Genomic DNA, 11,996 nt, shown 5'->3' with positions numbered 1-11,996 from the left:
TGAATTTTTTCACAATATAGAAGTGATTTGTATCATAATCAGAATTGAGCAACTTCTTTATCTGAACCTTCTAAATGAGTAATAGGTGTATTTAGATTTAGATTTATCGTTTTTATCGATAATTGAATCTGACACATTTCGATGCTTTATTCAACGACTCTAATCTTCAGAAACTTCCTCAAACATACGTTATGTACGTAAGTCTAAAAGAACGTTTGATAGCAAAATTTGTTCAAATTAAGTTGTCTTCAGAACGGTTACAGTTAACAATAATGAACGAGGAAACGAGGGAGCAGATAATAAATTTTGAAGAAGCTGATGAAGAAAAACTTAACACTTTCGAAAGAAAAATGATAAGAAGAATATTTGCTACAAAAAAGTTGAGTGATGAACAATTTAGAATCTCGATGAACGCTGAAATTCGAGGAATCTTAAATGAGAAGACTATCACCAGATATATAAAATAAAGGAAGACCAAAAAAACAATGGAAAAGTCAAGTAACAATTGATCTGAACAGAATGGGAATCCATAGAAGGTGCAGTAATTACCCAGGACAGGAGAAAGTGCGGAAACAGCCAAAACATGCAATGAATTTCATTTTAAAAAAGAAAATGGTTGGAGCGTGGATTAACTTACCACAATACGAGTAAATCAAAGTCAAAGTCAAAGAGCTCTTGATTGAGCGGTTCCCACTCTATGTTCAGAACGAAGATCAAAATATTGTTTCACAAACATAATGAAAACGTCAAGTTAACTTGTATCCTGTTCAGGATACGTGCTTCCAGTTTTTTTTCATAGTTTGCTAAGCTTGCAACGATGCGAACTAATTTTGGAATAGTGGATATTGAAACTATAAATTCATATCAAATAATTCAATTCGATATCTATATTTGACAAGTAATTAAAGTTTTACCAATTACTTTTTCGGTGATATATTAAGAGAATCAGATAAGCACGTGAAACTTGGAACTTTCCTATTTCTTTTTCGTCCTCTTTAAGCTCGTAAGTTTTAGGAGAAAATAGCTGAAGTGCTTGTTTATTTGAGGGTGTTTCGTAAGAGCGTGAAAGAGTCTCTGGGGATAACGACAAACTTTTTCCTTTTATTTACTTTTTATTATGTTCTTGTTAAGTATATAAACGTTATTTATACCTACTTAATGATGATTATGTCGAATTTATTATCATTAAACTAAACTTCGTATTTTGAAACTTTTACATAACGAAAATATCATATGTCTCTTATTGATTAGAAGTATTCGGTCCAGATATTCCGAATCATCTTTCTTATAGCGATCTAACAAAAGCCTTAGTCCTACTGATATAAAAGATGGACTAGATCCTACTCTAGGTGAAACAGCTTCATTATTAACGGTAACTTGCAAAGACCAGCATCGCAGAGGTCGATCAAATGAGATAACGACTCCAGGAATGTTGTTGTTGATGTTTCCATTGTGGATTTAGCAATGATTTTATAACCATGGATGCAACGTGGATCCAAACATCAGACTGAAAAGGGAGAACCAGCTCCAAAGAAGACAAAGACTCGCCCAAGGTCATGGCATCGATATTTTGGGAAAACGGCACATTTTATGAGAACTTATTGCAACGTTTGAGCAAAGAAATATACCACGATTTTGAATATTCTGTAAATAAGTAGAAAATATCGTTCTAAAACTTGTTTTCCAAGCAGCAATACTGAATATTAACAATGTTTGGTAAATAATCTACTCGGTATTCCAATTGGAACATTTCTACCAAAAGAATTTGAATTCTTTTGAAATCAGATATTCACAGCTGTTAGTATGTTTTTTAATGATAATTTTGATTCTAGAATTGATGTCATTACTGCTATTGGACAGTTCTGAAAGCTTCGTCAATGCAGATATCTTCTAGTCTAGTCTCGTTCAAGGACAAATATTTGCGCACAGTTCTTAATTTGAAGTTTTTATAAACAGATCAATCGATTTTGAATTGATTACGAAAGGCGCGATCATGAAAAATCCGCTTGAAATGTAGAGAAACGTCAACACGGCAATTCTCCACGCACTCTTTCGGTTCATTGGTACAACTAAAATGATAGATTTGACAGTAGATAACACTATATTGGTTTCCAACCAATCACTGAACAGCATTGAAATAATACACTGAATAATTTGAGGTTATCAGTATTTAATTTGAAATATACTACAAAAGCAGAAAGGAAATTGTCGTTTCCAAGTATATCTAGTACATCTAATGAACCCATAGATAGCGCTTAACTCAAGTCGAGGAAGTGGTTGATCTAGGAAGTGAACTGCGTTAACTTAAGGCGTTCTGCAATGACATCTGTTGATTAAATGGCGAATTTTGGAAGGTGGGAAGTTGATTTACTATTTAGTTATCACTTTATCAAGTCGTATGTATGATTAAAATCCAGGATTTCTTTTGTCGGCTCGTACTAGATAAACTGAATTTGATTTATAGTTTTTAGGTTAGGTTAGGTTAGGATTACATATTTGATTAAATTAGTCAAGATGATGTGGATATCGTTACATGTAAACTCCTTTTATTATTTACTGAAGAAGTTGACGGTTCTTATCAAATATAACTGATTCTTATTGACGTTGAAATCATATATAATGCTGGGACCGCTTCCAATTTTATTATTTTTTGGCTATCGTGAAAGGGAAAAGACAACAATGCCTTTGGAGATTTCGAACAGTGAAAAGGTCTATGTTATGTTTATCGCTGCCAGCGATGTGGAATATTGTCATCACGTATTCAATAAAGATCCTTAAAGCAAACATACGAGTTCACCACCAACAAGACGGATATAGCTTGTTTCCTTGAGTGGTAAATTTCGTTATTGGGTTTATACAAGGTAATTCATGAAGTGAAATTAGTTGTTTTTCTTCAATGAGAGCTATTTTAATTACAACATCATATTCTGGTCTTACTTAGAGTCGAATTTCCACTAAATTTTGCAATTTTCTTTATTTGAGAAATCAATAAAAGGCTTGAAGTCTTTTCTATCTCTGTAACTTTAATCTGAAGATCATCTAGTCACATTTTTTAAAGGCTTTAAGTACAATATGAAAACTTATGGTACCTAGTACTTAGTAGTCTGTTAGAGTCCTTTATTCCTTTGAAATGTACAGTTAATGTCTTCTAAAACATAGGAAGACAACGCTTTAAAACTTTTTACGTTTGAAAATATTTGTTGAAACTTGCTAGGATGGTTCCAGAAGTACCTGGTCTGATCTACAGATAGCGGTAGTTGCTTTAAAAGTCCCAATGAATTAGAAAGTCCTATACAGCAAATATTTCAAGTTTGAAGACACCACGTTGTTTGGTATTTGTTTGGGAGATATCAATAGTAAACTTTTTCAGTGATGCAATATGAAAACTGAACTAAATTCTATTCTGGGTGAGACTGCTTCTTCGTTTATATCAGTGAAATATTGGATAGCAGAGTTTGAACGAGGCCGTACGACCTGCAAGGACCAGCATCGCAGTTGTCGGCCAAATGAGGGGACGACTCCAGAAATGCTGAAATAAATCCACTATATGATCGTGAACTGAAAGTGCGCGGGCTAGCAGACATTAGACATTTCAAAAACTGCGGTACATCGAAAATTAACTAAGAATTTGAACATGAGAAAGCTATACGCAGGATGAGTGCTGTTTTTTGGAATACGCGTGGGATAATTTTAATTCACGATTTTGAAAAAGTAAAAACTATGATTAGCGAGTATTATGGGAAGTTTTGAGCAAAGAAATCGAACAAAAACGGTCAGAAACCTAATCTAACCTAACCAGCTTACACATTCCTTATTTCAATGTCCGAAATTGATGAATTGAAATTTGAATTCCTACCTATTCGCCAGATTCAGCCTCCTCGAGTTATTTTCTGCCTCCAAATTTGAGAAAATGTCTCGGTGGTCGAAGATTTCTCAACAATGTAGAGGTTAACAATGATTTTGAGGACCTTGACGTTGAAGAAAATTTTTCTGTTTTCTTTGTTGAACCAGGTACTTCTGGTTTGAATTAGTGGAGTAATTTGAAGGGCAGGAATGATATTCAAATTTAAACGTTAGGATAAATTGATATCCAGTGTTTGAGTATTTTGTTTATGTTTAATATTTGTTTCGCGTCATAACTATGATAAGCATTATCAACAAATTCAATTGTGATAAAGACACTTATATATATATATATATATATATATATATATAAAATCTCAATTATAGACGAACCTTCTATCTCAACTTGGTATTTCATCGAAGTAATGAATTGCCGTTTTCTATGTACGTCAAATGTTAGATATGTACATTGACCTAATGCATAAACAACCCTTTTTGTTTCAGAAGTTCGCTGGATGAAGAACTAATTGAATTAATGAATAAAGGACACTGATTGATGTTGTTTTCTCGTAATAAATGATCTTTTTGAAGGGTTGCTTTCACACAATAAACGTATTCGAAATAATTTCTCAACTTTTGTATACGGAAAAGTCATTTGAAGCTGAATCCTTTCAAGGGTGGGCCAAATAAGTCGACTATTTTCTCTTCCTTAAGTACTTATAACCGTTTCAGATGATGAAAAAAAAAACTCTGTGAAAATTTGATCTTTTTATATTGATATTAACTTCATTTATATCATATTATTCAACAAAATTTAGAATATAATCAGGGCCGGATTAAGCTAGGGGCTTGGGGGGCTATAGCCCCGGGCCCCAGGACCAAGAGGGCCCCATCATTTGGAAATCATTCTGTATTTTTTGATGTATTGATACCACAAATCTAACGTATTAATATTATTTTGTGAATTTTTCCGGGATTTCGAATTCCTTAAGGGGGCCCCGTCATTATTTTAGCGCCGGGCCGTATAAATCTTAATCCGGCCCTGAATATAATCATTCGACAATTAATATATGATTTTGTAGGGAATTGAGCGATCTACAAAAAAGGTTTCCTATAATTTTTCGCTAACTCTATTAGTTTCAAAGTTATTTGAGGCTAAAGTTCAACCTCAAATACTGAATTGGTAATTTCGACATTTTCTAAATTTCAACGCCAGATATAATTTGACAATACAAAAATATATTTTATGAATTACAGGTCATATTTTCTTCGAATAAAATCGAATATTTTTGATTTTATTTGAAATAAACAACATTTTTCAAGCCTAAATAAAATTAAATGAAAAATAAAAATGCTAATTAAACTTAACCTCACTTTCGTATCCTAATTATAGCTTAGAGCCCCATCTGTTGAGTCTAAGTTCATGGAACTAGTAATTTACGACTCTATTGTCTCTTATTTCAAATACTTTATTTCGTTTATGAGTATTTTCACATTTAAAATGTTGTACAAATATCACATTAAATTCATAATCTTCCAATCATCAATATATAAATGATTACAATATTTTTATATTAATTATGAGTATCAAAACATGTGTCTTACCAATTAAAAAAGGTTTATGAACGATGTTATTTTCAAAAAGAATCTAAGCACGCAAGATACAAAATCTTGGAAGTCGATGGTAAGTATCGAGAGGGATTTTTGGCAAATAATACTACTAATAGCCAGTTAATGAATTTTTGAATTCCTATAAATCGCTTGGTTAGTGATTATCATTAAAAAATAATTTTCTGAGCGATGTAACTTCGGTACGTTGATGGCATCTAACCACGATGTTTGCAAGAAATATTTTTTGTGCACCATTACACTTATAAGGTTAATGTTGCTTTGTTTGTTCTATATTCTTCTTATGATTCAGAAATAAGAAAATTGTTTCTTGTAGTAATAATATAAATTCAGAAAGAACGAACATATTGTTGGAATCGGTTTTGTGTGGAATTAAACATCATTTGAAACGGTTTTAAAGGAAACACATCTTTACATTGCACTTTTGGTGCACTTTAGCAAAGAATTCTCTTCCGTTTGAGCTTTGCTCTCTTACAATCGTGCAAAAATCCCTAGTCGTGAGCGCATGAATTTTGCGGAAGCGTGCAGATGCTAAATCGGTCAGTTGTTGTATGGAACGCCGTTGAAACCGTTCGCGCTACGTCTGATTTCGACGCCTCGCGGTTCAACTTTCTCGTCGTTGACGTTTATTTTTATCGGGATCCTTGAACTTCGAATGGTGATTGGTTTATTAAACTTTAAAGTGATCAAAATAATGGTCAGTGATATCAGATTAATTATTAGTAATATAATTTTTTTAATTGTGGGATCTAATCATAATTATATACTTGTCAATAATTGATAAACTTATTCAAATATAATAAAAATAATATAGAAATGTTTAACGATAATGGAAAATCAATTTCTATAATTTCTTTGATTCTTTGTCTTCTTTCTTATGATCATCTTTATCTACTTTTTCATTCATTTCAATTGGTTGGTGCTTACGCTTCATAAAAATGTCAGACAGATATCTAAAACTGTCATGGTTAGCAAAAAATGAGAATATCCCACGCAGAAGCATTTACTTTACTATATTCGAATATTAAGAAGGAATACCATGTTCAAACCTCCCAAAACATGTAAAATCAAAAAGTCGAATTGAGGTTTTCGTGAAAAAATTAGCGCATCAATACAATGCTTCACAAAGTACATGAGGAAGTTTTAATGAAGTGAAGAATGTTTTCACTTTGGTCCCACTGGTGTAAACTCTAGATTATGACATATGCTTTGGACATAATACCAACTATTAGTGATTCTTGCTCACTGGCTAATCTTTCGCTACATTGCAGATCTCTCCAATTAACAGCTTTGCACCTATTTAAGTGAAATCTACTTTGTCCAGGTTTAAAAGATTTTTCTTGTTCCAGTATCCACAGCAGTCTACCATTTTGCATACAACAGTTGTAGTTGAAGACATGAGTCTGTTTTCTTTCTTGTTTCAAAAGTGAAGTGCCATCTTGAAGGGAAGATTTTGGTAGTCCAAATAAAGTTGAATGATTGGAATTGGTGATCTTTGACGGTATCTGATAGTGTTTGTACGCCTACGGGTGTTTGATATGAATCAGGAGCAGTATGTTTTGTTTCTGTTTCTGTAAGGTCTTTTGGTAAATCTTCTTTGATATTTAACATATTTTGGATCATTGAATCATCGAAATTATGCTTATTTTATAAGCCTAACATTTCTATTTGGTTTTGTCATCAAGGTCTTATAAGAATACAAAGATGTTCAATCTTCGCCAGGAGAAATATGTTTTTGTGATCTCAGAGCTTCAAAGTTCGTTTTTGCCGAACGTATATCCATCCTATGTCTACTGAAAATTTGAAAGTGAGAAGCTGTGCGCAAGATGGGTGCGGCGTTTGCTCATAATGAAACAAGACCTGAAGATGTTTCCATCGAATGTTCCACAGAAATAAAACTAATTTTTGCGCCATTTCATACCTAAACTGGGACACAATCATATTAATGGAGTGAAAAGGGTAAACCGGCTCCAAAGAAGGCAAAGACTGTTCCATCTACAGGCAAGGTCATGGCGTTGCTGTTTTTAGAATGCGCGTGGGATAATTTTCATTGACTATCTTGTAAAAGGAAAAGCTATCAACGGCGAACATTATTGCAACGTTTGAGCGAAGAAATTAAGCAAAAACCGCCGCATTTTACTAAGAAGAAAGTTTTGTTTCATCAAGACAATGCACCAGTTTACACATTCATTATTGCAATGCCCAAAATTGATAAATTGATACCTCATGCATACTATTCACCAGATTCAGTCCTCTCGGATTATTTTCTGTCACCAGACTTGAACAATTGACTCGGTTGTAAGAGGTTTCTTAGTAATGAAGTTAATGGCTATTTTGAAGAGCTTGACAATTTTTTTCCAGAATTTTTGTATTCTTTCTTGGACTAGGTACTTCTGGGATCATCCTCGTATACTCATTCTTATGATTCGATATCTCCTCCAGGACAACAACATCGTATGAGAGTTTAATGCTTAATTACTAATCGGTTTTTCAGAAGACGATTGACTTGGCGAATTTAATGATGAAACTGACTATAAATTTTTGTGTTTATAAATAGTAGTAGAAAATAAAAGGATTTTTTCGACAGAAAACTTGATTAATTATCGCAAAACTCCGTATTAAATAAGTTTTTAGTGGAAAACGTATACTTCGGAAACTTCCTTCATTACTACCATTCGAAGCTATCACTAACAGTTTAGAAAGTTTTCATTAGTTAACGAAGGCAATCGGCTTGTTTGGAAATGCCGAAGCGTGAATATACCTTCTTTCCAACTGTTCCTGTTTTGCTCCGATGACCCTCGTTAAGTTAACAGCACTCATCATCCTTTAACACTTTTTTAAGATTCCAAGGTTTTCACCTGTTAACCGAAATGAACAGAGAACTTTTATTATATATTAGAGTGAATAACGTTTTTTGACAGACTTTTAACTCTTGTTCTGGTCTTTTGAAGAATTTAAGGTTAAAACTCTATTTACCATGGGTGGTAGTTCTTCTGTATACGCCCAATAAAGTACGATGTGTTTAACTCGAGCTAAACTATTATTAATTCGATTTGAAATCAATTCTACTCTATTTGTTACAAAAATTTCCCATGATCTTCTCTATTTTCAACAATTTTCTTCACAATCCTGTTCCTCTGCCTCCTATTGTAGCTGTTTCATCCTTCTGTATCTACAGCTTTAGAAGTATCCCTACAGAAAAGTGTCTTAAAGTCTTTTGAATACCATCTCCCTCTCAACTTTCGCTAGAGTTATGATGCATCTTGAGTTTTGATTCAGGAGTTTTCCAGAGTCATTCGAGTGAAAAATTTTTATAACAACTTCCAATATTGAGTTTGTATCTATCTGAATATCTAGCAGTTGCCATTTTTTAAATTACAAACGATCCTAGTCTTCTTTTTCACGAACGCATCAAAGGCGCTGGTAATTTTCAAGAGATAACCTACATTCAACCAGATTATTTAGCGTGTAACATGAAATGTAGCAGCACATTATTCATAAAATTCAAAATTCCTTTTGGAAGTTAACGTAGAATGCCAGGCTCCGCCATTAAGTTTGAAACTGTTCGTGAACTTTTCGTATTAAAACAGATAATGCTATTCCCAAAACGAATTTTCAGGATCTTGTAAGATGTAACTTCATGCTGTCATGTGGAATAATTTGCATCTATTTTGTTCTCCGAAGAATAAGTCTTACATTTGTCAAGAATTCAACAAGTTGTGTTTGGAATTTTCTCTAGAACATATTTCTCTATTACATAATACTCATTACCAATTAATTTTTTGTTTTCGCTGTGTATGTACAGTTTCAATACATTCTATAACAATAGTTTTGATATTTACAAATGTAATATGACTTCCCAGAGATATTTTATATGAAAACATCTAGCTCTACACTTTTCTCAACGATGTTCAATAAGTTCGATACCCTTTTTATGAAAAAATCGTCAAGCTTCTCCAAATTGTTGGAAAATCTTTGACCACCACGTCTGGGAACAGGTAATGATCCGAGGGGGCTAAATCTGGCAAATAGAATGCATGAAATAGCAATTCAAGCTCTAATTAAATAATTTTGGCCATTTCAATAACGGATGTGTGAGCTGGTGCATTGACTTGATGAAACAAGACTTTTGTTTTAGCCAAATGCAGTTTTGAAGTAATTTTCAAGATAATATTCAATATTTATGTCCTGCAATCTTATTATCATGATTTTACTAACCTAACCTAATGTTTTTTCGTTATTATCGTTGTTATTATCGTCGTAATATTTTTAGATTTGTTTTGTGAATATTCATTGTAGTCTTTTTGGTTAATATCTTTGTTTCTAATATCTTGTATTTGTATGATAAGATGTATTGATTACCAATAATATTTTTTTTAATATCTTTTTTTATATATCCTTATATATCCTATATTTAAACTTCTTTAAATTCATCAGCTTCAATTTTTATTATTTCTTTTTTGAATTAGTCTACTTTTAAATCAATTTTCATTTATTTCTAGCCTCATTCCTTCTTTCCGTTTATTCGTTAACCTTCTTTCTTTCTTCTACCGGAAAAACTGTTTCTCATAAACCATCTGAGTACAGAAAGTCATCATATTTAAGTTGTTTGTCACTATTTGAAGCCTTTCAAGGACTTTATTCAATTCGATATAAGTTTCTATTTTGTCTTTTATGTGGATATTTCAATACATTTGGTGAAGTATTTCAGAATAAGTTAAATCTTAAGAACACTCAAAATATCATGATTTTGGATAACAATTAACTCTAACGATCCCCTCCTTCGAATCAGGACTGCGTTGTATATAAGGGAGTATTAATGAGGCACATTTTAAACAATAGTAGGAAATTACAGCCCCCTAAAATGTTTGGTGGTTGAGAAACACTTGAACCCATTTATTGGAAAATGTGCGGTCGTTAAATTACTACATACATTCTGAACTATAAAATCATATTGAAAGGAACTTTGTTGTTTCATTCATACATTAACGAGAATTTATTGTAATTATGATACTTTTGTAGCAATTTTCATCTAACTAATACTATGAATTGGTTGCTTTGTTGTGGATGTGTTAGTACCGAATCTTTTCATATCAAACTCCCTTACATATGACTTCGCCTAGTGTATTCATTTTTTCTTTCTGATACACACTTTTCCTGCTTTTACTCTGCTTTGAAAGCTTCACTTTTAAGTGCTAAAAACCGATCACTTTCATATTTTTTTTGCTTTTCATTTGATGCAATGCAATATATTGCTTTATAATGATTTAGAGTGACCACCTCGTACAACAGATTCGAATCCCTTCGAGAAAAAAAGAAGTTCAGTCACATGTGTACATCAATTATCAATACGTATAAGTGTACGAGTTGTATTCTGGTTTTATAATTATTATACGATTGACTATTTGATATATTTCTTATTCTGATTCATTTAAATCGGATTATTGGAAGTATTCATTATTAAATTAATGCTTATTATATTTTATATTGATCCATAGTGAAACGTTCTCATTTATTAAACTAGAATTATTCATCGAAAGTTTATTAGGCAAGCAGGAACAAAAACAAATAATTATTCAAAGTCCATTAGTTTGATTTAATTTGGGCTAAATCGATCGGAATATGACAAATATTTGTTTATTCATCAGTGAACATTAGAATGTGATTCGTTTAATAGGATTAGGGTCAGAAATGGTTATTCAAAAATATTATAATCACTGAGAATGTCATGATTAAAGATGAAATAGTTATATCATAATTATAGACAAAATCATCAATTTCTTCAACTTCAACTTTTTTGGAAGACGAGGAAATCTTGAATACATTAATGAATTCTTAAGATTATGAATCGCATTTGAGAACTGGGCAAAAAAATATTGATTAGAATCTTAACAAGCTGCATAAAGTCGTAGTTCTTTGAAATAATTAGAGTAAGCTCTAAATAATATAAAATCATTTGTAGAAGTTCGAAATTTGCAACAGATACAGAAAAATAATCATTAGAATCTTAACAAGCTGCAGAATCTTAGCAAGCTACAGAATCTTAACAAGCTGCATATAGTCGTAGTTCATTGAAATACGAAGCTATAGAGACCAGTCCTACATATGAGTAAACTCTAAATAACATAAAATCATTTGTAGAAGTTCGAAATTTGCAACAGATACAGAAAAATGATCATTAGAATCTTAATAAGCTGCAGAATCTTAACAAGCTGCATGTAGTCGTAGTTCAATGAAATACGAAACTATAGAGACCAGTCCTATATATGACTAAGCTCTAAATAACAAAATCATTTGTAGAAGTTCGAAATTCTTAACAGATACAGAAAAATGATCATTAGAATCTTAACAAGCTGCAGAATCTTAACAAGCTTCATAAAGACGTAGTTCATTGAAATACGAAACTGTAGAGACGAGTCTTACATATGAGTAAGCTCTAAATAACATAAAATCATTTGTAGAAGTTCGAAATTTGCAACAGATACAGAAAAATGATCATAAGAATCTTAACAGCTGCAGAATCT

General features: G+C 32.2%; 1 protein-coding gene across 1 annotated transcript in view; it reads left to right on the top strand.

The window, feature by feature from the left end:
* Nucleotides 1-6,014: 6,014 nt before the first annotated feature.
* LOC130447428 (lachesin-like) overlaps nucleotides 6,015-11,996 on the top strand; it is a 102,820-nt gene continuing 96,838 nt past the window's right edge. The window contains exon 1 of the mRNA XM_056784241.1: nucleotides 6,015-6,169. The gene's annotated coding sequence lies outside the window, so the exon portion shown is untranslated. The remainder of the gene's footprint in view (nucleotides 6,170-11,996) is intronic.

The sequence above is a fragment of the Diorhabda sublineata genome, chromosome 8, assembly GCF_026230105.1.
Source record: "Diorhabda sublineata isolate icDioSubl1.1 chromosome 8, icDioSubl1.1, whole genome shotgun sequence".
NCBI lineage: Eukaryota > Metazoa > Arthropoda > Insecta > Coleoptera > Chrysomelidae > Diorhabda > Diorhabda sublineata.
Note: the sequence above shows the minus strand (reverse complement) of the source record. Positions and strands in the feature narration are given on the sequence as shown.